Here is a 26539-nt window from a genome sequence, read left to right on the forward strand (position 1 = left end):
CTCTCCATGCTACTCTATCCTGTGCAAGCTTCTTCATCTCCCAGTACCTACTGCAGCCTACATCCTTCTGAATCTGTTTAGTGTATTCATCTCTTGGTCTCCCTCTACAATTTTTACCCTCCACGCTGCCCTCCAGTACTAAATTGGTGATCGCTTGATGCCTCAGAACATGTCCTACCAACCGATCCCTTCTTCTAGTCAAGTTGTGCCACAAACTCCTCTTCTCCCCAATTCTATTCAATACTTCCTCATTAGTTATGTGATCTACCCATCTAATCTTCAGCATTCTTCTGTAGCACCACATTTCGAAAGCTTCTATTCTCTTCTTGTCCAAACTATTTATTGTCCATGTTCCACTTCCATACCTGGCTACACTCCATACAAATACTTTCAGAAACGACTTCCTGACACTTAAATCTATACTCGATGTTAACAAATTTCTCTTCTTCAGAAATGCTTTCCTTGTCATTGCCAGTCTACATTTTATATCCTCTCTACTTCAACCATCATCAGGTATTTTGCTCCCCAGGTAGCAAAACTTTACTACTTTAAGTGTCTCATTTCCTAATCTAATTCCCTCAGCATCACCCGACTTAATTCGACTACATTCCATTATCCTCGTTTTGATTTTTGTTGATGTTCATCTTATACCCTCCCTTCAAGACACTGTCCTTCGCTATCTCTGCCAGAATTACAATGTCATCGGCGAACCTCAAAGTTTTTATTTCTTCTCGATGGATTTTAATACCTACTCCGAACTCTTCTTTTGTTTCCTTTAATGCTTGCTCAATGTACAGATTGAACAGCATCGAGGAGAGGCTACAACCCTGTCTCACTCCCTTCCCAACCACTGCTTCCCTTTCATGTCCCTCGACACTTATAGCTGCCATCTACTTTCTGTACAAATTGTAAATAGCCTTTTGCTCCATGTATTTTACCCCTGCCACCTTCAGAATTTGATTGAGAGTATTCCAGTCAACATTGTCAAAAGCTTTCTTTAAGTCTACAAATGCTAGAAACATAGGTTTGCCTTTCCTTAATCTTTCTTCTAAGATAAGTTGTAGGGTCAGTATTGCCTCACACATTCCAACATTTCTACGGAATCCAAACTGATCTTCCCGAGGTTGGCTTCTATGTTTTTGCATTCACCTGTAAAGAATTCGCGTTAGTATTTTGCAGCTGCGACTTATTAAACTAATAGTTCGGTAATTTTCACATCTGTCAACAGCTGCTTTCTTTGGGATTTGAATTATTATATTCTTCTTGAAGTCTGAGTGTATTTCACATGTCTCATACATCTTGCTCACCAGATGGTAGAGTTTTGTCAGGACTGGCTCTCCTAACACTGTCAGTAGTTCTAATGGAATGTTGTCTACTCCCGGGGCCTTCTTTCGACTCAGGTCTTTCAGTGCTCTGTCAAACTCTTCACACAGTATCATATCTCCCAGTTCATCTTCATCTACATCCTCTTCCATTTCCATAATATTGTCCTCAAGAACATCACCCCTGTATAGACCCTCTATATACTCCTTCCACCTTCCTGATTTCCCTTCTTTGCTTAGAACTGGGTTTCCATCTGAGCTCTTGATATTCATGCAAGTGGTTCTCTTTTCTCCAAAGGTCTCTTTAATTTTCCTGTAGGCAGTATCTATCTTACCTCTAATGATATACGCCTCTACATCCTTACATTTGTCCTCTAGCCATCCCTGCTTAGCCATTTTGCACTTCCTGTTCTCATTTTTGAAACATTTGTATTCCTTTTGGCCTGCTTCATTTTCTGAATTTTTGTATTTGCTCCTTTCATCAATTAAATTCAGTATCTCTTCTGTTACCCAAGGATTTCTACTGGCCCTCGTCTTTTTACCTACTTGATCCTCTGCTGCCTTCACTATTTCATCCCTCAAAGCTACCCATTCTTCTTCTACTGTATTTCTTTCCCCCATTCCTGTCAATTGTTCCCTTATGCTCTCCCTGAAACTCTGTTCAACCTCTGGTTCTTTCATTTTATCCAGGTCCCATCTCTTTAAATTCCCACCTTTTTGCAGTTTCTTCAGTTTTAATCTACAGTTCATAACCAATAGATTGTGGTCAGAGTCCACATCTGCCCCTGGAAATGTCTTACAATTTAAAAACTGGATCCTAAATCTCTGTCTTACCATTATATAATCTATCTGATACCTTCTAGTATCTCCAGGCTTCTTCCATGTATACAACCTTCTTTCATGATTCTTGAACCAAGTGTTAGCTATGATTAAGTTATGCTCTGTGCAAAATTCTACCAGGTGGCTTCCTCTTTCATTTCTTATCCCTAATCCATATTCTCCTACTACGTTTCCTTCTCTTACTTTTTCTACTGTTGAATTCCAGTCACCCATGACTATTAAATTTTTGTCTCACTTCACTACCTGAATAATTTCTTTTATCTCATCATACATTTCATCAATTTCTTCATCATCTGCAGAGCTAGTTGGCATATAAACTTGTACTACTGTAGTAGGCGTGGGCTTCGTGTCTGCCACAATAATGCGTTCACTATGCTGTTTGTAGTAACTTACCCGCACTCCTATTTTTTTTATTCATTGTTAAACCTACTCCTGCATTACCCCTATTTGATTTTGTATTTATAACCCTGTCTTCACCTGACCAAAAGTCTTGTTCCTCCTGCCACCAAACTTCACTAATTCCCACTATATCTAACTTTAACCTATCCATTTCCCTTTTTAAATTTTCTAACCTACCTGCCCGATTAAGGGATTTGACATTCCATGCTCCGATCCATAGAACACCAGTTTTCTTTCTCCTGGTAATGACATCCTCTTGAGTAGTCCCCGCCCGAAGATCCGAATGGGGTAATATTTCACCTCCGGAATATTTTACCCAAGAGGATGCCATCATCATTTAATCATACAGTAAAGCTGCATGCCCTCGGGAAAAATTACGGGTGTAGTTTCCCCTTGGTTTCAGCTGTTCGCAGTACCACAACAGCAAGGCCGTTTTGATTAGTGTTACAAGGCCAGATCAGTCAATCATCCAGACTGTTGCCCATGCAACTACTGAAAAGGCTGCTGCCCCTCTTCAGGAACTACACGTTTGTCTGGCCTCTCAACAGATACCCCTCCATTGTGGTTGCACCTACAGTACGGCTATCTGTATCGTTGAGGCACGCAAGCCTCCCCACCAACGGCAAGGTCCATGGTTATTGGGGGGGGGGGGTTCATAATATAGAAGCCATACTGATCTTAATTTTTTGAAAGATAATGCTATTTTTAAGACTTTCATGTGTCACTAGGAAAAAAATGTAACAATGTTGCTCACAAATGTATTCGTAAATGTTGAAAATGAATTGGTTGTTCATTTGTGTATTACCATTGTCTCATTCCTTTCCACTGTTAAGATGTGCTTCTGACTGAGGTAATATTATATGCAATATGACATGTTGCAACGAAGGTCGTGTGATGTGATGCTTATCAGTGCAACACTTCTGTTTCATTGGGATGATACAATATGAAATATGATACAGGATGTGACTCGCAATATGACAGCCAACAAGACAGCATGAATCACATTTCTGTTTCCTTTTCAGTTGCCATAATGAGTTTTTCTGAAGATAATGTTATTGTGGCCTATTATTTATAAGTTAAAAATAAAAAAATAAAAACTGAAAAAGAAAAGGAAAAACAAAGCTGTAATAATCAAACCGTTTGGCTTTGCTGGCCTTGAGATCTCTCAGTAGGAATATGAATTCCATGAATGTTACAGAATGAGTCTAGACAGTTTCCACCTTTTGGAGCAACTGGTATCAGCTACTCAGACAAAGCAGGACACAAATTTTCAACTTTCTATCTCTCGTGCTGAGAAGCTGCTTATTACAATAAGGAAATTTTATGAAAGTGTGTGAATGACATAAAAATGACCACCATAAAAAGTTTTTTTTTTTTAAGACGACTTAGTATGGTACTTTATTCAGTGTGGTACATATATAAATAATGGTTATAAATTAATAAAGTTAGGATAGTATTTCTACAACTGTTCTGTTCAGTAAAGTGCAGGGTGTCCAGAAATTAAATATAAATTTTTCTAGAAAAATGGTAGTGTAGCGTAAGATGTACATGCTGGTGTAATTCTAACTCAATGAGTGGTGTATATGCTAGTGTAGTGGTCATTGTAGAGGTAAAAGTTGTAGTTAGACAAAACACACACACAAACACACACACACACACACACAGGTAAAAGTTGTAGTTAGACAAAACACACACACACACACACACACACACACACACACACTCTCTCTCTCTCTCTCTCTCTCTCTCTCTCTCTCTCTCTCTCTCATATGCAACTTACACACACATAACTACTGTCTAGCTGACGAGGCCAGACTGCCTCAGCAGCCAGACACAGTGTTCATGTGTGTGTGACTTGCAATCGTGAGTGAGCACGAGAGAGAGAGAGAGAGAGAGAGAGAGAGAGAGAGAGAGAGAGAGTGAGTGTGTGTGTGTGTGTGTGTGTGTGTGTGTGTGTGTCTGTGTGAAAGCTTACTTGTTCAGCAATCTTTTGGTTATGCCTGTCTGCAGCTTAATATCCCCACTACATGGTGCATAGCAAACATAATTTTCAATTGTTAAAACAAAAATTGTGGGAATTTGGTGGCAGTGCATGTGTAATGAAGTTAAGATACTCTTGCCATGAATTACATTCTTCACTGATGCGATTACACATAGAATAATCGCAGAGCACTTTACTCCAAAGCAAACAACACCATACAACATTGGAACAAAAAGATAAAGACATTTTCTATAAACACTTGTTCATTGTGTTTATTATCGATTTGGTGGTCAATGTCAATCTCTGCAATTGATGTTGCCATGGAGCTGCCCTTTCCCCCTCCCTCCCCCCCTCCTCCTGCTCCCCTACCCCTCACACCTCCGTTTGCAACTGGACTCTTACTCCAATATGTAATCGTGGAGAAATGCTGGAGGGTGAAGAGGTCTACCATGACGGGAGCATGAGGGGTCATCAGCGATGCTTGGAATAGGGGAACGCATGTCAAAACCTGCTGTTGATGTGGTAGTATCGGTGCGAAGTTCCATGCCAATGGAACTGGAAGTGAAAGAACTATGTGAAGGTTGTGAAGGAGGTTGTCATCCTCCCATTCTGCCAGCACCCAAGTTGGCTTTAGGCATGGACTGATACCATTGAAGGGTATGGAATATATGGAAAAGTCTGTCCCTCCCCATCCCCCCCTAATTGGAGGACCTTGTAGGGTCTTGAATCTGATCGTTGAAGTGCAGTATGAACTATGTAATCTCATAGCATGATGTGTGAACAATTGCATAACCTTCTGTGAAGAAAAACCTGACATTAACCGTGGGCTTGAGGTGAGTTGTGAGTATGTGGGCTATGTCACACTGGATGTTGTGTACCAACAATGGTAATTCTATTTCTACAGCCTCTGGAATGTGATGTACTTAGAAATTAATCATGTCTAAGAATCATCTACATTCTTTGCAAGTTGTGGGCCTAAGTGTCAGCTCAATTAATTCCGCTGTGTCCTTTATGAGCCTAATCCCCTCAGATGGTATGGAATGACCCAAAAAGCCTAACATCTAACTGTTCCAGAGTATGAAAGACCTGCTGGAGCTATTCTTTGTGCTCTTGTCATGAAGTTAAAATGAGCACACTGTCCAGATATAGAAAACAAAATGGGAGCTTGCACAGAGTGAAATCCATGAATCTTTGCCATGTCTGTGCTGTATTTTTCAATCCAAATGGCATGTGTAAAAATTCATTAACCTGAAGGGGGTTAGTAATAGCAGTTTTAGGAATTTCCTCAGTTGCCGTTGGTATTTGCAGGTAAGCCTTCCAACAGACTATAATGCTGAAGACCAAAAGCACTGGTACTGTCTTTTTTTTTGGAACTAAATGAAATCTGCAATACCCATGCATTGTTTGAAAGGCATAGAATGAACTTGGTTAACAAGTCATCTACAGCCACTTTCACAAAATGTAGTGCTTCAGTGGAAAGACATTGTGTCTCTTACAAGAGATGGTCTGTCCCTCTGTAGTATCAGTCCTAAGCATTGTATCACCAGTAATGCTGTGGTGGGTCAGGGGCTGGGAAACACTAAATGCACACACATGGGATTCACTGTCTCTGGTTGCACTGTCACTAATCTGTACAGGTTTTGTAGTTGCAGAAGGAAGGTATTTGTAGTGGACAGGCAATGATGTCTGCAAAGATTATAGCTGACTGATACATTGATCAATGGTGTCAACAGTTTTTCCGTGGCAGTGGCATGTGTGAATGTCACCTGCAGTGTCCACAGAGTCTAAAGCCAGGAACGTCTGGGTCAGTAACTTGTCGAGGTATCTATATTCGTTGTCTTTCTCAACATTGTTAATGAAATTCCATACTCTGATTCATAGGTCCTCTACTTTACAACAGATATTCATGAAGATGAAGTCCTCTGATGGAAGGTCCTCAGTGGTGGCGATATGTGAAGGTTGTAATGACAAAAGCTCAAGTTTGGCCTCCACCAACTGGTTGTGTCACTCATGCTGTAACTTCTGTAGTAAACAATTTTCGTCTTGCAGAGTGAGGACATTCCTTTCTGCTGTCACTGTATAATTTATTGGTTGGTGCCAGTTGATCCTTGAGGAACGAAAGTAGGAATGTAACTGTTGAAGCCTATACACAGGGGTTTTGGAGATGTGTGTGTGTGTTGTGGAGCAGCCAGTGTCAAAGGTCTTCCAATCTCACCATGAATTCTAACACAAGATGTTCTACACCATTGCATTCCCCTTCACAAATGGAGGCGGTGTAGAAAACAAGATAGCCGCTGCCACTCTGTCTGTAGTGCATCAGAAAGCCTCGGGCACAGTTGGTACTGCACGGTAGTTGTTTATCTCTTTGATGCACACCATGGCTGCCAACTACGTGTAGTGCTGGTGATTGCTGGATATTGAGGGCAACCCTAAATGTAATTTAACCTCTTGTGGCAGTCCTTCATTACATATTAAAAATACTCGAATTTCTTGAGGCAGTTTGCTTGCCAATATGGCTCATGGTGAAGAGTCAGGCATTAATATAGGACTCACTAAAATTTGTAGTTGACACTACAACTATGAGGATGTCCATTCATTTACTTGTTATGAAAAAATAGCCCAATGAATTTGCTGCTTGGGTGATTTGCATAGTCTTTGAAGTAATGCTGCCTTGGCCGCCTCAAACTTGTGGAAAGGAGGTGGAGGTAGACTATCATCACTGTTTCATCATGTTAACCTTTATCACACAAAGTGTGTTAACGCTATATCTAATACAGATATGAATTACTAATAATACTAACACAAGAAACACATATGGACAGAATCTATGTAAATCTCTGCACACTGTTCTACAATTCTATAGGAGAAACTGATTCTTAGCCATTCTGTACAGCAGCTGTAGCATTCCTCTACGAAATACAACTTCCCCCACCATGAGTGCAGCTTGCTTTTCAGCTGACAGACAAATTATACTTCCCCAGCACTTCCTGTCCAGTTCTCTCATGCGAGTAGACAAAGTAATTTGTTGTGTTTAAATAATGGAATTACTTTCAGTTTAGTGAGTGAGTATCTATTTACAGTTGTTAAAGAGCTATTATATAAAAAAGGTCAACAACTGGAGCTGTCAACTGTCTACCACACTAAAGAGCTTGTCCCAAGTGTAAAATGCTATCAGTACTTATTCGAAAGTGTTGATTTCATTGTTTCCATTATCAATGACTGGAATACTTTTCACAGCTTGAGATTATCAACTGCATCACTCCAGCTTCAGCTCTCCCAACATCTGAAGAGGCCCACAGCTTAAATTGTCTCCCACTGCAACAGAAGGGAACTTCAGATATTTCAGAAGTCAAGCAATGCATTACATCCCATTTCTGTTCTAGGTTTAAACATGATCAGTCCTATTCAAACAGACATATTGACACTTACTTTGCAAAGAATGCTGTGGATGTATTGTAAGTGACAATGGAGTCCACTCTACAAGTTCCAGTGGTTCCTGAATGAAAGAGATTTATGCAGTCTACCAGTAACACAATTAATGACATGAGACCTGCAATAACTTTCTGCTCATTCATTATTTCACCACCAAGTGACAACAAAACAATCACATGGCTTTACAGCATGCTGTCAATGACAAACAGCAGCAAGAGCCCAAATTTACCAATCCAAACCCTTTTCCACCAACACTACATAGGTCATTGTAAATATCACACAAATTAAGCACTTCTCAGCCATTGTTTATGGGAATGTATTTTATGTAAAAGCTCACTTAAGAACTGCAATAAACTGAAAATAAAAACTCCACTACATAAATACAAGCTCAGTGAAATTATTTTGTCTACTCACATGAGAGAACGGGATAGGAAATGCTGAGGAGATACAGACTGCCTGTAAACTGTAAAGTGAGTAGTGCTTATGGTGGAGGAAGTTGCCATTCCTGGAAGAATGCTACATCTGCTGTAAAGGGTGACTATGAATCAGTTCCCCCTCTAGCAGTGAGCAGAGATTTACATAAACTGTGTCCGTAAGCATCTTTGTATTTGTATTATTAGCAACTCATAACTGTTTTCAGTGTCATGTTCACTCACTTCATGGAAAATAAACCAACCACCTGCCCCCACTGCCCCCTCCCCACAATTGCCTGGACAGTGTGCTGCCAGTGGTTAGGGAATACCAGCTTGCTCCCTGTTTTGCAGATCTATGAAGGAGGGAAATGCATGACTACAACTCGAAAACCTTCCTTTGCTCATACTCCTATCCTACCCTTGGCTTTCCGCCCAGTTACACCCTACAACACAATTTATTCCTTAATATGATTCTAGGCACTTAAATGTGGTACCAATATTTGTTATTAACCCATTTGTTCATACTAGAAGCTGCAGTTTTCGAGCTATTTAAGCAAAACCTTACAAAAGTGATCTTTACAACACCCCCTCCCCCACGCTCCCATCACACCACTCAGGATTTTTAGTAGGTAATTCATTACACTTCCCTCTACTGCTGTTCAAAAATTTTCTGACTACAGGAACTTCTTCCGCCAGATGACATTTTATGCTCTTCATTGACTGGCCTATAAGTAGCCATTGTGAAGCTTGTGTTATTTTGTGTGTGATGTTGTGTGTACTGACCGTTAATATTATTTACAAAAAGGAATGAAGGAGGTGTATGTGGTCCTCCAAGCAACTCACCAATATTAACTCTCGTTTCACTTTTATGACGCATTAATCCATTGTATGTTTGTTTCTTTTATAAGCTATAAGCATACTGCTCTGGGAGAGTGAAGCGGGCCTTCTCAGCAGCCTCTGTGCTATGAGCAGATCACAACCTTTCATTTCCCACGTTCTCTGTTCAGGGGCCTAATTAAAGAGTGTGATATTTATAACGTCATCCTGTTTTTATTTTACCTGCAGCAGTAGAAACTTTTTGTTTATTTTGACAATGCCACAAATAATTTTTTTCACATAAGATCTTTGACTGAAGAGACACTTGTGTAATAGCTATCCACAAGTAATACATGGCCCGCCAATAATAATCCATTTACTAACCTCATTACGACATTATATGAATGTTTTTTCTCAGTTGTTGGATTTTTTCTGGCAGAAATGTCAATATTATGAGTAATGTTTAGGAAGTCTCAGTTTATACTGTACCCTTTTTTATTACACTTACAGCAGCAGTTGCTTGGAATATAATGGCGACAACTGAAGACATTCCGTCAATGCAACTACACTTTCAAGAATAACAATGTTTTTAACTTACCAAACACTGTTTTTGCCTTGTTTCACAAATTTTATTATTGGGTGGTAAACCCATTTTGTTGTGGAGTAACATTAATAATAAAATTTGTGAAATAAGACAAAAAACAGTGTTTGTTTAATTAATTTACAATGTGTCACCAAGAACCCACCTCAGTTTTAGCTTTGGTATTGTTTGAAAAATGTAAAATGCCAATTTGGATTAAAAATGATCATGTTTGAAGGCATTTTTATGTGAGTGTTTGTATACATTTTCTTTATTGACTGATACAGTCTAATTTCCAGTAGTCACTCTATACCCTTGGCAAGCAGCAGGCCAATAAAGGCATTCATTTTGCCTCTCATAACAAGCTGCCAGGTCTGTTGGTGTCTTATGCTGCTAGGCAAAGGATGTAGGCGTTATACAGCATATTTATTTGTTTCTTCAACTATCATTTCTAATACATAAACTGTGAGGAATAATTTGAATAATTCGTGTAAAGAAACTGGATCATTGCAATCAATGTTTTTAATTAAAAATTACACTTCTTGCAAATATTCATTTACTATTTATCTTCTGTTTCTTATTTGCTGCCATTCCTTGTCTTCATCTTCATCTGACAATGAATCAGACTTGGAATTATCTTCCCCCGTGGTAGATTTGTTCACATCAAACCAAATATGAACAATATTGTCATTTGAAGAGGTTGAAAGTATTCTTGGTCTTTTATTTTCACTGCTTCTATTTATAGATTCATCACACAAATGATTTATTCCCATATCCATGTTATCAATTATTTATAAGGCCAAAAATTAAAAATGGCAAAATGCCAACCCCCTTTCTAGTCACAGTTACTGTACAAATGTATGGTTCAGATGAACAAACACCATGTGTTTTGTATAGCTTCCAACACAAAGTTGTATCAGTGAATACTCTGCCGGGGACGGAAGAGGGGGAGAATTATACATCTGGAAAGATGATGTTGATTTTGATTTGATGATGCCATACACCACCTGGGGACAGTAAATGTACTGATAATAGTTTCAACATCGTACACCAACAGATCGTATTGTCATGTAGCTATCAGAGCACCATCTATTTCTACCCTTTAATAGGGAATGCCCACAGCCAGAAGACTCAGTGTGGTTCAGATGCGTGAAGCAAGCAGGCAACCATGCCACAGAGATGCACCCGTGCTTCCTCCAGCCACTGAATGAGTTTGTAAGGGGTCACCGGAGAATTTCCACAAACATTCAATGCGCTGCATCAGTTGTGCTATGATGCTGGTATCAGTGGTCATATGAATATTCTCACAACCATAGATGAGGTTCTGGGCATCCACACAGCACAGACGCCCACCAGGACTGTTGTTAAGGGCAGCAGCAGTAGCAAATCATACAGCTACCACAGCACAGATAAGAGGGCTTGGGAGCCCAGACATATCAACATGAACTGTTGCGAACTGGTCATTAGCAGTGGGACTACAGGCACACACATCTCTAACTTGTCTTCCATTCATGCGACAGCATCAATGTGCACGGCTTTACTGGTACTGTCAGAGGATCACTCGGTAGATGGAATGGCATGCCATGGTCTTCAGCAAAGAAAGCAGATTCTGCCTGCACACAACTGATGGCAGTTTGTGCGTATGACGTAGACCTGGTAAGAGCTGTCTCATAGAGTTTATTCATCCAAGACACATGAGCCACACCTCAGGGGTGTGTGATAAACTAGAGCTCTTGTTCATCTTTGATGTTTCTGGAGGGGACACTAACCAGTTCTCAGTAAGCACAGAATGTTGTTAGACTTGTTCTTTTGCAACAGGAAGGTGATGTGTTGTTCCAACAGGATAATGCTTCCACATTTGCTACCTATGAAACTCAATGTGCTCTGCAAGATGTGCAGAAACTTCCCTGGACAGCATGATCTCCAGACTTGTCCCCAATCAAGAAATTGTGGGATATGATGGGGTGAGAAATGACTCGTGTGATTTGTCAACCAACAATTCTTACAGAACTATGTGAACAGCTTGAGCAGGCATGGCATAACATATCCGAGGACAGTATTCACCATCAGTATGATCAAATGGATGCCTGAGTCAGCACCTGCATTGCTGCCTGTGGAGACTGCACCACATATAAATATGGATGTTTCAGCATGAGTTGATACCTGGTGATCTGTAAATGTAATCATTTCATGTACTTCATATGCACCATTACAAAGTAAGTCTTGAGTCAACTGGAAACGTCTAAAAGGGTGTACTAATTTTTTTCCAGCGTGTGGATAATTGAAGTTGAGCCTAGTGGAAGTCAAAAATAGTCCAGTATATAACTCAACAAGTACTGTATTTTACCGACTACAAGACACAATTTTTTCTTCAGGTGTGTCTTGTACTCAAAATTAATATAAAACTGTCCACCATTTGATTTAAAATTCCCACCAGTCTTAAATGTGGCCATATATTCGATGCTGTGGAGATCTCTGTCTATCTGGCAACATTGGATTCAACTGGCAGCAGCAGTGCACAGATGCGACAAACCTGAGTTGTACAGATTCACAAGCTTACCAACACTGTTTCGCCCACTGCCCCACCATCACAAACCCGGAACGCTGTCTAGCCTATGATGCATCATCACAATCTATGGTGTTGTGGCGATTCCTTCCCTAGTCTCCATATCAAATGTAGCAGCAGTTGACAGGCTGCGTAGACTGGAAATCAGCCCCCCCCCACCCCTCCAACACACACTGGTCACTTCTGCTGGAGGGGGAACTTAGATGGCTATGCTTTCTGGACGCTAGGCATTCCAAACCATCACTTGACCAGTCTCTTGTTCCGCTATGACAAGGCAACATTCCCGGCAGCTCACCCACTCAACTGCATGTGGCCCATGTCATATTTTGCCGGGGTATGCGCCAATCGCAGAATTCTCATCCCACGCTCATCACTGTCCTGTTGCAGTCCATTTAATAAGAAGAGTGCTACCACGTTTTTTCCTTGCTGCTTTCCTGAGCTGCATCTTCTTGAGGTACTTCTACCTTACCAAAGCCTGATGCTGGACACCCGGTTCATCCTCCCGATATCAGCAATTGGGATACTGTGTGCACTGTAGTGCAAATAGTGCAGTTACATGGAGTGTGCACCAGGACTACCAGGCTGATTTATTATTATTCTCTGTCTGGCCATTTTGGCACCACTTTGTCCCATAGAGGTGGTTTTCCCACGCCACTGAACAAAGCCACCCATGGTCTGCCCAGTCCAGACCCTACTCGATTAAGAGGTATTAGCTTGTTTTGAATGTTACTATAGTCATCAGCTTTTGGGTTAATATGTTAGAACCAGCTCGTGTGGCTCTTCCAGCTTGCCCCCATATGTCTTGCCATTATCTTAACTAGCACACTGCTTAGGCATGTGCACCCCTTAGATGTAAAGTAGGGAACATAAACCATTCCTTCACTGGTGACCCCCTGTAAATCAAAGTGCCAAGTCTCATTACTGACACATGCCGGTTTTCCTTTCTTATTAATCCTATTACCAAAATTCATGTAGTCACAAAATCAGTTCCTATTAGGTCGGCCGGACACATCCATTTTGAACCCCCACATGCCCCTTGTCCTCTCCATCCTCCTGCAACCCTCCACGCATGCCACCCCACCTCATGCATCTCTGCCCCCTCCCCCTCCCCCCCCCACCTCCCTCACTTTCTTTGCTCAAACCCCTCCACACACACTATCCCTTTCACTCACCACCATCCCCCTTCCACACCTCCGCGTATGGCGTCTCACCGTGCACACCACCATGCCCCTCCCTGAGCTGACAGTCGTGTGCCCAGACAATCCACAGTGTAACCATGCAGCATAGTGAACACCCCTTCCCACAACAACACATGGCGGAGAATGTATTGCACAATCCATGCCATGCATGACCTGCCTACCTTCTTCTCCACAACATTGCTTGCCAGCACCCTCCCTCATACCTCGAAATGCTGCCTGCAGGGTTAAATTGCTATGCCTCTGCTACATGTTCCCACCCCTATGGGGGTCACACCTGATGGGTTCTTTAGTCAGCAGCCACCTGTTACTCCTCCCGCCCCAGCACCTACAAGCTCTTCGGAGTTGTCGGAACCCCTCACGCAACTTTCAGCACTATAGAATCACGAGACTCAGCTGACCAACAGGCCAGTGTGCCCAGCACAAGCTGACTCTGCAGACCCTCTCTCAAGTCGTGTTGCTGCTCATTTGCTTGCCTACAACTCATGCCTGTGGTTTGCTTCCATGGAGACGCATTTCACAGGTTGCTCCATCAAGAGAGACGCAATGAAATTCGCGATTCTTGTCAGCTGCCTCAACCTGACCACTGCTAACCAAGTCTGGGACATTCTTTCACACCCACCCCCTCTTGTAGCTACAGTGAACTAAAAGAATGCAGCATCTCCAGCTTTGCACCCTCAGAGCTGCAAATGATTGTCTCTGAGCACTATGGGACTTAACCTCAGAGCTGCAAATGGGCACGTAATTTGTTATCATTCAAACTGTGTGACAACATGTACTTGTCCCTGTTGCTGGATCACATCTGAGCATCCTCCCTAAAGGCCTGCTCTTAAACTGCTGGCTCATGATCCTTCCCACCCCCATTCGGGCTGCCTTGGTTTTGCACACCCACTTATTGTTAGGCTATGCTGCTGTCTTGGCCGACAAACTGTTCAAAACCCTGAACTACTTCCCCACTGTGGCTGCAGTGCAGAACGCCAGCTACCGTGCCGCAGCTCTAGCCACCTATTCACACAGCCCTCCGACCCCACCTCAAGCTATGATATGCATGATGTCACTTGCGCCACCTGTTGCTAACAAGCCTCCAGCACACAGGCCACCTCTACCAAATTCTGGCACATCTGAGCTCTGAGATGGTAGCACTTAACACCAGTATTGCCTGCCTACACCTCATGCAGATGCCACTAGGTGCTGACCACCCTCACATGTGGGGCCATCCCAGGTGAAAAGAGCCACCCCGCATGCACGGTTCTGGTACAATTCGAGGTTTAATGAGAATGTGGCCAACTGCAGACCTCCTTGCTCCTGGTCCCCAAACCCCAGGCCACCAGCACTGGGTGTGCCCAGTTGCTGTGCCACTTCACTGTGCCCATTCATATGGGATTTGAATGACACTAATCCCCCTGCCCACTACATCATCAACACTAGCTCAGAGTTATCCATTTTCAACAACAAACTATTCCTAAATCCCAGCACCCTCTCTCCCCTCCTTATCCCCATCGCCAACAACTCGGCCATCCTTACTTACAGGAGGAACACCCGCTTGGTCAACCTAGGTTTCCAGTGTGAACTCCTGCAGGCCTTCACGGTCTTGGACATTACCAGCCCCATTCTGGGTGCTGACTTCCTTGGTCAGTTGTAGCGAAGCACCATTTGGTTGATAGCACCTCCAGCAGGACTGTCTGCTGCAGCTTCCACCCCACCACATACTTTGCTGTGAAACAACTGGCAGCTTCAGGCTGATATGCTCAGCTCCTTGCAGAATTCCCACTCCTCATCCAGCAATCCAGTGCTGCCCCCATAATGTTCAGCATGGGACTGTGCATTACATTGCCACTACATCTGCCCGCCCCCCCTCCCGATTTTCTGCTGTGCCCGCCCCCTGCTCCCCCACAAGTGCAAAATTGCACAAAGGAGTTCAAAGGGCTGGTCACCGCCGACTTACTTCACCTTCCAAAAGCTCCTGGGCTTCAGCTCTTCACTTCACCCCAAGGAGGATAGTTCCTGGCACCCTTCGCAGTTAGCATAAACTCAATGCCCGCACCCCCCCCCTCACCATTGTCCGGGCCCACTCTGCCGCACCTACAGTGCGGTACACCTACAGAGATGGTATATCTCAGGAGCTGCTATCTTCAGTAAGGTAGATTGCACTAAAGCCTACATACAAATGCCAGTTGCCCAGAGGACATTGAGAAAACAGCCATAATCGCACCTTTTGGCCCATCGGAGAGTGCATTCATGATATTTGGCCTTCGCAATGCCACACAAACAAGGCACCAGGGTGTTTCACCTATGTATTTGATATAGTCATCTACTCCACAGATCCTACTGAGCATCATGGATACCTATGCAAAATTTTTTTCCGCCTACAGAAAGCTGGAGTGGTTCTCAACTTGGCAAAATGCATTTTCGGGGTGAGCGAAATCGAATTCCTCAGCCACTTAGTGTCTGTCGCTGGCTCCTGCCCCCTTCCCGAAACAGTACAGGAAGTAGTGGACTTCTCACCCCCTACTAACTTCAAAGGCCCCTGGCATTTCATTGGCATGGTCAACTTTTGCTGTCACCATCTTAAGGACGCCGCTCCAGCCAAGTGCCCCTTATTACAGCACTCCGTGGTTATAAAAACAAATGGAACAAGCTAGTCCCTAGGACCCCTTATTACAGCACTCCGTGGTTATAAAAACAAATGGAACAAGCTAGTCCCTAGGACCCCAGTGATGATCGAGAGCTTCAAGAAAACAACAGAAGCTAGCCAGTCCTCCTAGCCCATCCCCACCCCCATGCCCCCTCACAGTAGTGGCAGACGTGAGCCAGACAGCTATCGGAGCCATCCTGCAACAATACGTGGACAACGTCTGGCAACTGCTCACTTTCTTTTTGTCCAAGCACTCCAACACATGCCACTGTGGCACATATGACCATGAACTTCTAGCAGTCCATGAAACTGTCTGCTATTTACGATCTTTAGTCAAGGGACATGCCTTTACAATCTTCTCAGACCACTGCCCTGTCACCTCTGGTTTTTGCAGGAAAGACATAACCAGATCTTGCCTTGACAGTTTTGGCTACAGGAGTATATTGCACAACTCACCACTGACATCTGGCATGTTGCTAGCATCAACAACATTTTGGCAGATGGCCTTTGCTGCTGCTCCTACACCAGCACCCAACACAGACTAAAATGCCCTGGCCACTGCTCAAGACGGTGACTCTGGCCTCAAACTCCAGCTAAGATCCATACCCGGCTCCAACTGTAAGATCTGGTGTGATGTTCTCATAGATCCTTTACAACCCAATGGTTCCAATGATCGCTCCCACCCCTTTCTCCTTCCCACCTTACAGAATCCAGAATTTGACTGCGTCGGCGTGTGATGAAGCAAACTTTACTTTCCCTCTTGTTTTGCCATCTGCATCCTTAAAATTCATTTGTTTCATTTTTGAATGAATCACTATTAACATATGTGAATATAATCTGCATTTTCATAAAAGAGAAAGATTGGCCATCAGTTTTAAAGCATATAACCCCAGATCTAATTTTGTGCTTAATTTTATGTATGTAATTGATTTTCTAATTTATTTTCACTATTCCTAGCTAGTACCTTCTGTTATAGGGTGAAATCAGTAACTGTTTCATAACTTAAATTCTATTGTTGATGTATAAACAAATATAAATTCTGTGCTAATTATAAACATTTTTTGGAGGAACAACTAATAGTATTTTTAAAGGGTCTATTTGAAAACATGTTAGCAAAGTCAGCACTTAATTAATTCCAAGGTAATTAACAGTTTTGTCAAAAACATTGTTCGTGTAACTCTGTATGTTAATTTCATGATTTAAACAAATAATTTGGCTTAACCCTTGTAGTAGAAGAAATTGCTAAAAAGAACCAATTTTTCAATGTATTCAGTTAATTTAATGAGTTAAGTTTTAATTGTAATATCTGTAAGTTTAACTTTGAAAAATGTGTAGTTTCAGTAACTATTATTGTGAGGATATATAAGGGCTCAATTTTTGGTGCCGAGACAGTCAGTCCACGGCAGAGTTTCAGACAAGAAACCTGTGTTGATTAGAGCAACAACAAAGCTTCAACTTAAATTGAAATAAGAGTTATGTAATTAGGCCATGTGTCAAAACAATGATAGTGTCTGCTCCATACATACCCTTCTATTCTTCAAGAACTATGAACTTTGTGGTTATGTTTTTACTGCTCGTAGATGTTCAATAGTAAACTATTGTAGCAGTATGTGGATGTTTACCTGCAAACTTTTAATGAGGCTTATGGAAAGTTAAAACAATAGTGCACTGGCCATATATAACTGTATTATTGGGGGGGTTGTGAACAGTGAAAGTAAACTACTGTGAAACGCAAATGTGTACCTGTTGGCTACATTATTTAAAGTAGTCAGTGTTGTACTTCCACACCCCATTTTTCAGCCAGTATCACAACACATTATGTTGACACCGAGGACAAAAAATGAAGAACCCAAAAGAAGACACCCAGGCATCAGTGCTTATACCACTCTCATGAAACAATGCTTTGTTGGGCCAAGCATCCAATGTGACTGGAGCAACTGGGCCTCGTCCTGTGTTCCTTATCAGCGTGCCAAGGTTGGATGGCATGTTCAGTCCCCTGCAGCCATCTTTATCCCCACACAACACTGGTTCATACACGTTCACCTCAACATTGTCAGTCCACTACCCTCCACCAACAGGTATTGATATCTGCTGACAATTATTGACAGATTTACTTGCTGGCTGGAGGCCTCCCCTATACCAGACATTTCAGTCGAAACTGTGGCTGCAGCCTTTGTTTGGACCTGGGTATTCTGCTTCGGTTTCCCATGCATCTCTACCATCTGGTGAGCAAGATGTATGAGACAGGCAAAATACCCTCGACTTCAAGAAGAATATAATAATTCCAATGCCAAAGAAAGCAGGTGTTGACAGATGTGAAAATTACCGAACAATCAGTTTAATAAGCCACATTGCAAAATACTAATGCAAATTCTTTACAGACGAATGGAAAAACTGGTAGAAGCCAACATTGGGGAAGATCAGTTTGGATTCCGTAGAAATATTGGAACACGTGAGGCAATACTGACCTTATGACTTATCTTAGAAGAAAGATTAAGGAAAGGCAAACCTACGTTTCTAGCATTTGTAGACTTAGAAAGCTTTTGACAATGTTGACTGGAATACTCTCTTTCAAATTCTAAATGTGGCAGGGGTAAAATACAGGGAGCGAAAGGCTATTTACAATTTGTACAGAAACCAGATGGCGGTTATAAGAGTCGAGGGACATGAGAGGGAAGCAGCGTTGGGAAGGGAGTGAGACAGGGTTGTAGCCTCTCCTCGATGTTTTTCAATCTGTATATTGAGCAAGCAGTAAAGGAAACAAAAGAAAAATTCAGAGTAGGTATTAAAATCCATGGAGAAGAAATGAAAACTTAGAGGTTCGCCGATGACATTGTAATTCTGTCAGAGACAATAAAAGGACTTGGAAGAGCAGTTGAACAGAATGGACAGTGTCTTGAAAGGAGGATATAAGATGAACAACAAAAAAAGCAAAACGAGGATAATGGAATGTAGTGGAATTAAGTCGGGTGATGCTGAGGGAATTAGATTAGGAAATGAGACACTTAAAGTAGTAAAGGAGTTTTGTTATTTGGGGAGCAAAATAACTGATGATGGTCGAAGTAGAGAGGATATAAAATATAGACTGGCAATGGCAAGGAAAGCGTTTCTGAAGAAGAGAAACTTGTTAACATCGAGTATTGATTTAAGTGTCAGGAAGTCGTTTCTGAAAGTATTTGTATGGAGTGTAGCCATGTATGGAAGTGAAACATGGACAATAAATAGTTTGGACAAGAAGAGAATAGAAGCTTTCAAAATGTGGTGCTACAGAAGAATGCTGAAGATTAGATGGGTAGATCACATAACTAATGAGGAGGTACTGAATAGAATTGGGGAGAAGAGGAGTTTGTGGCACAACTTGACAAGAAGAAGGGACCAGTTGGTAGGACATGTTCTGAGGCATCAAGGGATCACAAATTTAGCATTTGAGGGCAGTGTGGATGGTAAAAAATCATAGAGGGAGACCAAGAGATGAATAAACTAAGCAGATTCAGAAGGACGTAGGTTGCAGTAAGTACTTGGAGATGAAGAAGCTTGCACAGGAGATAGTAGCATGGAGAGCTGCATCAAACCAGTCTCAGGACTGAAGACAACAACAACAACAACAACAACAACATGCAACATCACTACAGATCACAGGTGCTAGTTCCCCTCGGCCCTCTTCCAATCTTTGGTACTTCTCAGCTTGCGGATTGATACAAAACAGAACTGGGAACTTCAGCTGCCATGCTGGTATACGGACAGCCACACGCCATTCCTGGTGGTTTTTCGGAAGTGACACTGCTCCCTCCTGACAGCACCATCCCAGGTTTCATGCAGCAGCTCCAGAGCTACATGGCCCAACTGTGACCAACATCTCTGCAACGGCACAGTGTGCACCATACCTTCATCCACTGCTACCTCACAGCTTGCACACACATCATTCTTCGAGTGGATGCATACCAACTGCCACTCTGCCCTCAGCGTTGGGGCCTACACCTGGTGTTGTGACATGGGGATAAGACATTCTCCATTCATCTGATTGGGGTCACAACAACCATCTCCATAGATAGGCTTCAGCTGGCCTATGTCCTAGAGCCCCCTCCAACCAAAGAGCACAGCAACATCAAGGTAGAGTTGCCCCCACCTGCCACCAGATCCAGCCAAAGCACCACCGCAACCTCCAGCTGCCATGGACAGCACCACACCCTCACAGGTGCCCAGCACTCTCAACAGAGTGTTGCCACCACCGCAGCTAGCTCTTGCACCATTGAAGCAGCAACATTACTTCACGTGCTCCCAGCACCACATGCAGGAGCTGTCCATGCCCCACCAGAAAACACAGCACGAGCATAGCAGCAACAATATGTGCATGCCCCGCAGCCAGTGTCATCAGTCAGCTTCAAACACCCCTCTGTGCAGTTGACAATGGCGTTTTCCTCTCGAAAGGGAGGGACTGTGTGGTGACTCCTTCCCCAGTCTCCACTTGTAGAAGCAGACAACAGGCTGCGAAGACCAGAAACCAGCCCCCCAACAACCTTGCTGGACACTTCTGCCTGAAGGGGAACTTAGATGACCAAACTTTGTGGATGTTAGGCACACCGAACCACCGTTCGACCAGTCTCTGGTTCCGCTCTGATGACACAACATCCCTGGCTGTGTTCTCGGCAGCTTGCTTGCGGAATGCCATGTGGCCCGCGTCTTTTTCCACTGCATTTTGCATGTGTGAACTGTAGAATTCTTATCCTGTGCTTGTAATATTGTGCTGTCGCAAACTGTTTAATAAGAGGAGTGCTACCGCATTTCTTCCATGCTGCCTTCCCAAGCTGCATCTTCTCAAGGTACTTCTTCTGACTGCTGGAGTACAAAGGCTGATGCCAGATGCCTGGTTCATCCACCCAGTATCAGCAATTGGGGTACTGTGTGCAGTGTAGTGCAAATAGTGCAATGAATAGCAATGCACACCAGGACAACCAGACTGATTTATTGCTATTCTATCCCTGGCCATTTTGGGACCCCTTTGCCATCAAGTGCACCATTGAAGCGATTTTCCCACTCTGCTGGATGACACCGAACAAAGGTTGTAAGCCACCCATGGTCCTCCCGGTCCAGGTCCTTCTCGATTCAGAGGTATTAGTTCATTTCAAAAGTTACTGTAGTCATTAGCTTTTGGGTTAATATGCTAGAACATCTCTTCCACTGAGCCACATCATGTATTGCCATTTTCTTAACTAGCACACTGCTTAGGCATGTGCATCCCTTAGATGTATAGAAGGTAATGTAAACTGTTCGTTCAGTGTCAGAGCACTTGAACTGAAAGTGATTTGCATTATCGGTAACAATACAATACATTTGTTAATAATTAGTTTCCTAATGGAAAAAATAAAAGGTATTCGTATAATGTGGGCTGTAAATTGAAAGTAATAGCACATGCAGAAGAACATGGAAACAGAACAGCTGAGCGGCATTTTGGCTCTACATGAACAGAGAAAACCATTCACGATTGGCAGGCTAGTAAATAAGAACTGAAAAAAATAAGGAAGACTAAATGTGCAGATACAAGACCTGAAGTGTTCTCTTGTTGGTTTAGGGTATTATGTAGCTGTTGGCTTGTTCCTCGTAGTTGAATCTGAGTCAGAACAATTCATGAGATGCCACGCGATGTAATATTGAAATTATTTACCTCTTTTTTTAAGTGCAGTTCCTGCTATGAATAGCCTCTGAAATCCAGTGTGTAGCTGAGGAAAGGCTTAACTTCTTCATGTTCTGCAGCTGTTATTGGAGCAAAAGAAGATAACTTCCACTTATACCACAAAAAAGCATGTACACTACTTTCCTTTTACAAACACATCTTCCTCTGAATGGGTGTACAAATCATTAGTGTGACTCATGAATTAGAGTAGAACACATCTTTCCATTTGACATACGCCTCGAAGGTTCAACAAGACATCCAAGTTTACAATATATTTTATTTGTCACTAAATCATCTTGTCTTTCATTTTGATTCTTGGAGAGTGTGGTTGCTCCTTGGCGGTCAAGCCTCCACCAAGCTGCTATGTCAAAATGTAAAAGGCCCCACCCAAAGCATGTGAAGTGGTTTACTTGTCACACCCTGTCGTTTCCTCATATGCCACATCTCCGGTTTAATGTCAGCACACACGAAAACAAACACCCGCACACAGTATATGTTCTGCAACATACTCCCTACTATTCTGTCAACATCATCTTTCCTTGTACTACACAAGGAGTGTGAAATGTCATTTGCCTAAATGGCATGTAACACTTCATATTCCCCTGCCTAAGGGAAAGATGTTGCGTCCTCTCACAATATATATACAGAAAAATTGATTTCTCATTAACATACAACTATAAACAACCTAATTACTTAAAACACTTGGCATGTTCTACTTCTTTAAAAAGGAATAAAACTTCATTTTTAATAACAAGTCTTTTCAATTTTGTTGTTTCATTGTACGTAAGTTGTGCTAAACAATGTTAGTCTACTTATATATCTCCATCTCATTTACTTCACATCCCATGTGATGCTGGAAATGTCCTGCAATTGCCAGGCTTTCTATGTAGAAAGATATCACTATAATATATGTGTGTATTGTGATCCTACTTAAATAAACTTCTTCAACTTACTTAAGGTTTTTAAAGGCTGACAGTTATTGAATTATATGAAATAAAATTGTCATAACTTCTGAACGGTTTGCGTTAGGATGTTCAAACTGCACAGCTGGTGGCGAGGCATGATGGGAATTAGTATGTGCATGTACACATGCCTTGTTGTTGTTACTCACTTTCAGTTGGGTGGGTTCATCAATAAGCCTGAGAATCCGCATTTCGCTATCAAGAAGTCTCTTCACCCTCAATGGGTGACTGTGTGGGGTGCAATGCCCAGTCATGGAGTAACAGTGCAATATTTGTTGATGACACGGTGACTGCCAAATGATACATGAAGATTTTAGATGATGATTTTCTCCACATTATCAAAACTGACCCTGATTTCAACAAGATGTGTTTCATACAAGACAGAGCTCAACTCCACTGAAGCAGGAGAGTGTTTGATGTCCTAGAGGCGCAATTTGGTGACAGCATTCAGGCTCTGGTGTATCCAGAGGCCACTGGCATGGGCCTCAATTAGCCGCCATATTCTCCGAATCTGAACACGTGCAACTCCTTTTTGTGGGGCTCTATTAAAGACAAGGTGTAGAGCAATAACACCAAAGCCGTGGCTGAGCTGAAAACAGTCATTCAGGAGGTTATTGACAGCATTGATGTTCCAACACTTCAGCAGGTCATGCAGAATTTCACTATCCATCTGTGTAACATCATTGCCAATGATGGCAGGCATATTGAACAGTCATAACCTAAATCCGAATATCTGTAGTGTTATTTCCATGTTGAATAAAGTGTGTGAACATCATAGTTTGTAATTAATTTACATTTTTTTCATATAGTTCAATAATTGTCACCCTCTATATTCATTAATTTGTTTAACATTGCATTACCTTCAAGCCAGTATACTCAAGAGTTTCTTGTTTACTTTTTGTATATTTACCTAGTTAGTTACCTTTTACTCTTTCTCACATTATTATTGCCTGAGGAGTTGCTTGTCGATGTATGCATACTATTCGGTTTCCAGAGTCAAATCTGAGTATATACTCTAGTCAATGAGTGTGGAACATTCCTGCTCCAGCCATATACTACCAGGTAAGTCTATTTGCTTATAGAACTAGTGGAGAAAACTTTCATATCATGAACAACATTTGTTATATAGTTTCATACTTCTGTATTCACGGCACTTACACACCTTCTAGGGCAGTCACTGTGTCAAACCTCTATACCATAATAGATGTGGGAGGGCCTGGGTCATTCTCTCAACAGATTCACCTGACCAAGGTACGGACCATCCCTTCTGTGGGTCCATCTAGCCTTACCTCTCTCTCCCACCTATATTAAATGACACAAGTCATTCCTCCCACAGATTCAACTGACCAAGGTACGGGCCATTCCTCCTACAGATTCACCTACCCTTTTCTTCTCCTACAACTCATCTGCTATTTGGATATGCCCCATCTTAACTTCATCAGCAAACACAGTTACTAGCCCCCTTTCACTGTCTTTTCTCACTCTAAAAGATAAATTTCTCTGATTATTGCTTTCTGCTAACATTACCTGATTGCTGTCTCTCTAAATATCCTAACTCCTCTCTTCTAACTTTTTCTTCGTTACTCTTGTTTATAACACATATAACATCACTATGTACACATACTTCTCACACTTATGTATCTTTCTTCTACTTACCGATACATATAGCTTATCCTTTACATTCCTATAATGATAGATTTAGACAATACAAAGGATTTTATTCCAGGTATTTCTTGAGAATACACTAGGATAATGTTGGCACTTTGTCTCCTGTGATTAAAATTCATTCCTCATGGACCTAGTCCTTGTTGAATACTAGTTATCAAACCTTCTGCTTCTCTTCTTAACTATTAAGATCTTGCTTCTTATTCGGCTATGCATGTTAGCACACCATCAGTTTGTCTTGCCTGTCATCTCCTATCTGGACTCTTCTCCCCTACAACATGTGGCATGACTAACATATGTCACTTACTTGACCCTAAAAAAAAAAATCCGGTTAGTCTATTGTCATCATCATATGTGAAATACCCGACAATGCAATCTTGCTGTTTTAGATTGCAAATTCCACTATATAGACTGTAAAAAGAAGAGATTCCGCAATAGCAACTTTGAATATGGACAGAGGGAACATAGATTTGGTACTCCTAATGCAGGGTTAAGAAAAGGAAATAGAGAGACCTGTACTTTAGGATCAAAGAAGGAAAGAAGACAGTACCCTATAGATGGATGCCCTTACCACCCCCGACCACAGAGATTCCATCTGCTAAAGTACCTCACTGTAACACTGGTGGAAGTTGTCCAACATTCCCTACAGAATGAACTTGCCATGGTTTCATCATCATAGACACTCTGAAAATTGCTCCTAATGAACTCCTATGAAATACAATGAAATAGGCAAGTATATTTGTGTAAGGCATCGTCAATAGATCACCTCGATAGAAGTGATATCACTACCCATGATTAACATCCCCTTAAAAAGTCAAATACAAACCCAACATCCTATTCTTCATTCTTTATGTTTAAAAAATGTAAAAAACCAATAACTTGTTATTCTAAATTCCAGAATATTTAGCTTATGCAAAGACCTCATGAGTTAAAGAATTTCTCTGCAAGTGTCATCATGCTAAGAACTTCTTCCACTTTTAATAGAGTTAAAATCATTCTTATTCTTAGCATTTTGTGTACTATGTGTACACCATACTTCTTCAAAATTTTCCTTTAAATGTTAATTTATAGGTGAGTTTATTAACAAAACTCATGGCTTTCTTTGTAAATATACTGATGCAATTATTACTGAATAAACACTAGATGCTATGCATACAGATGTTGGGGTTATATTTTTCATAGTTATATTTCTGGAAGAAGTGGTAGTAGAAGGTATAATATTAATAAAAGATAATAGAACAGTCAAAAAAGACAAGAAAACTAAAATAGAAATATCTCTATTCATCCATTATGAACTGGTTAAGTAACTGTCAATGTCAATGAAATTCACCAACAGCCGAGTAACTTAAGATGTTATTTTATTTTATTTTGAAGGCTACCAGTTTCAGCGTTTCATTATGCCATCTTCAGGCCTCATATGCATCTCTCCAAATAAACGAAAATGTCATATATGGCTGGATGTCATGAATTCAATCGTTACACTAGTGCTTCATTCGAAGACTTGATGGCAATAGAAATATGGAAAAAATTTCACTTGGACGGCCAGTGGTCATCGATCCACCGAATTTGCAAAGGGTGTGAGCTCTCCTGGGGCCTTAAATCTTTTACTCATACCTACATTGTACAATCCTTTATCTAGCCCTCTATCAGGGTCTGTTAGATACACTGCTTTTGGATGTGGTATATTCTGAACTTTATAAGCTCTACTGTAATGCTGAAAAAAATTGCTTATTTCCTTCTTTAAATATGAGCTATGATGAAAATCACATACTAATACCAAATAATTTACTTGAAAGTTTGGCACAACAGCCTCATCATTAAAAGTTCTAACTCATGTTTGCACCTGTGTAATCAGATTCTCTTGTACCTTCTCCTGCAACTTTTCCATGAGAATCGCCAGTGAATTCATCCACATAAATAATTTTAACAAGGGTTCTCCTATAAAGGTTTCATTCATAATTTCCAAAGGAGCTAATCCTGTTGGAATATATGGAATTCATGAAGGGTTACATGAAATTTTGGCACTAGTTGTGCGAGGGTAGTGTGTCTCGTGGAACAATA

This window comes from Schistocerca cancellata, chromosome 6 (assembly GCF_023864275.1).
Source record: "Schistocerca cancellata isolate TAMUIC-IGC-003103 chromosome 6, iqSchCanc2.1, whole genome shotgun sequence".
In the NCBI taxonomy this organism is placed as follows: Eukaryota; Metazoa; Arthropoda; class Insecta; order Orthoptera; family Acrididae; genus Schistocerca; species Schistocerca cancellata.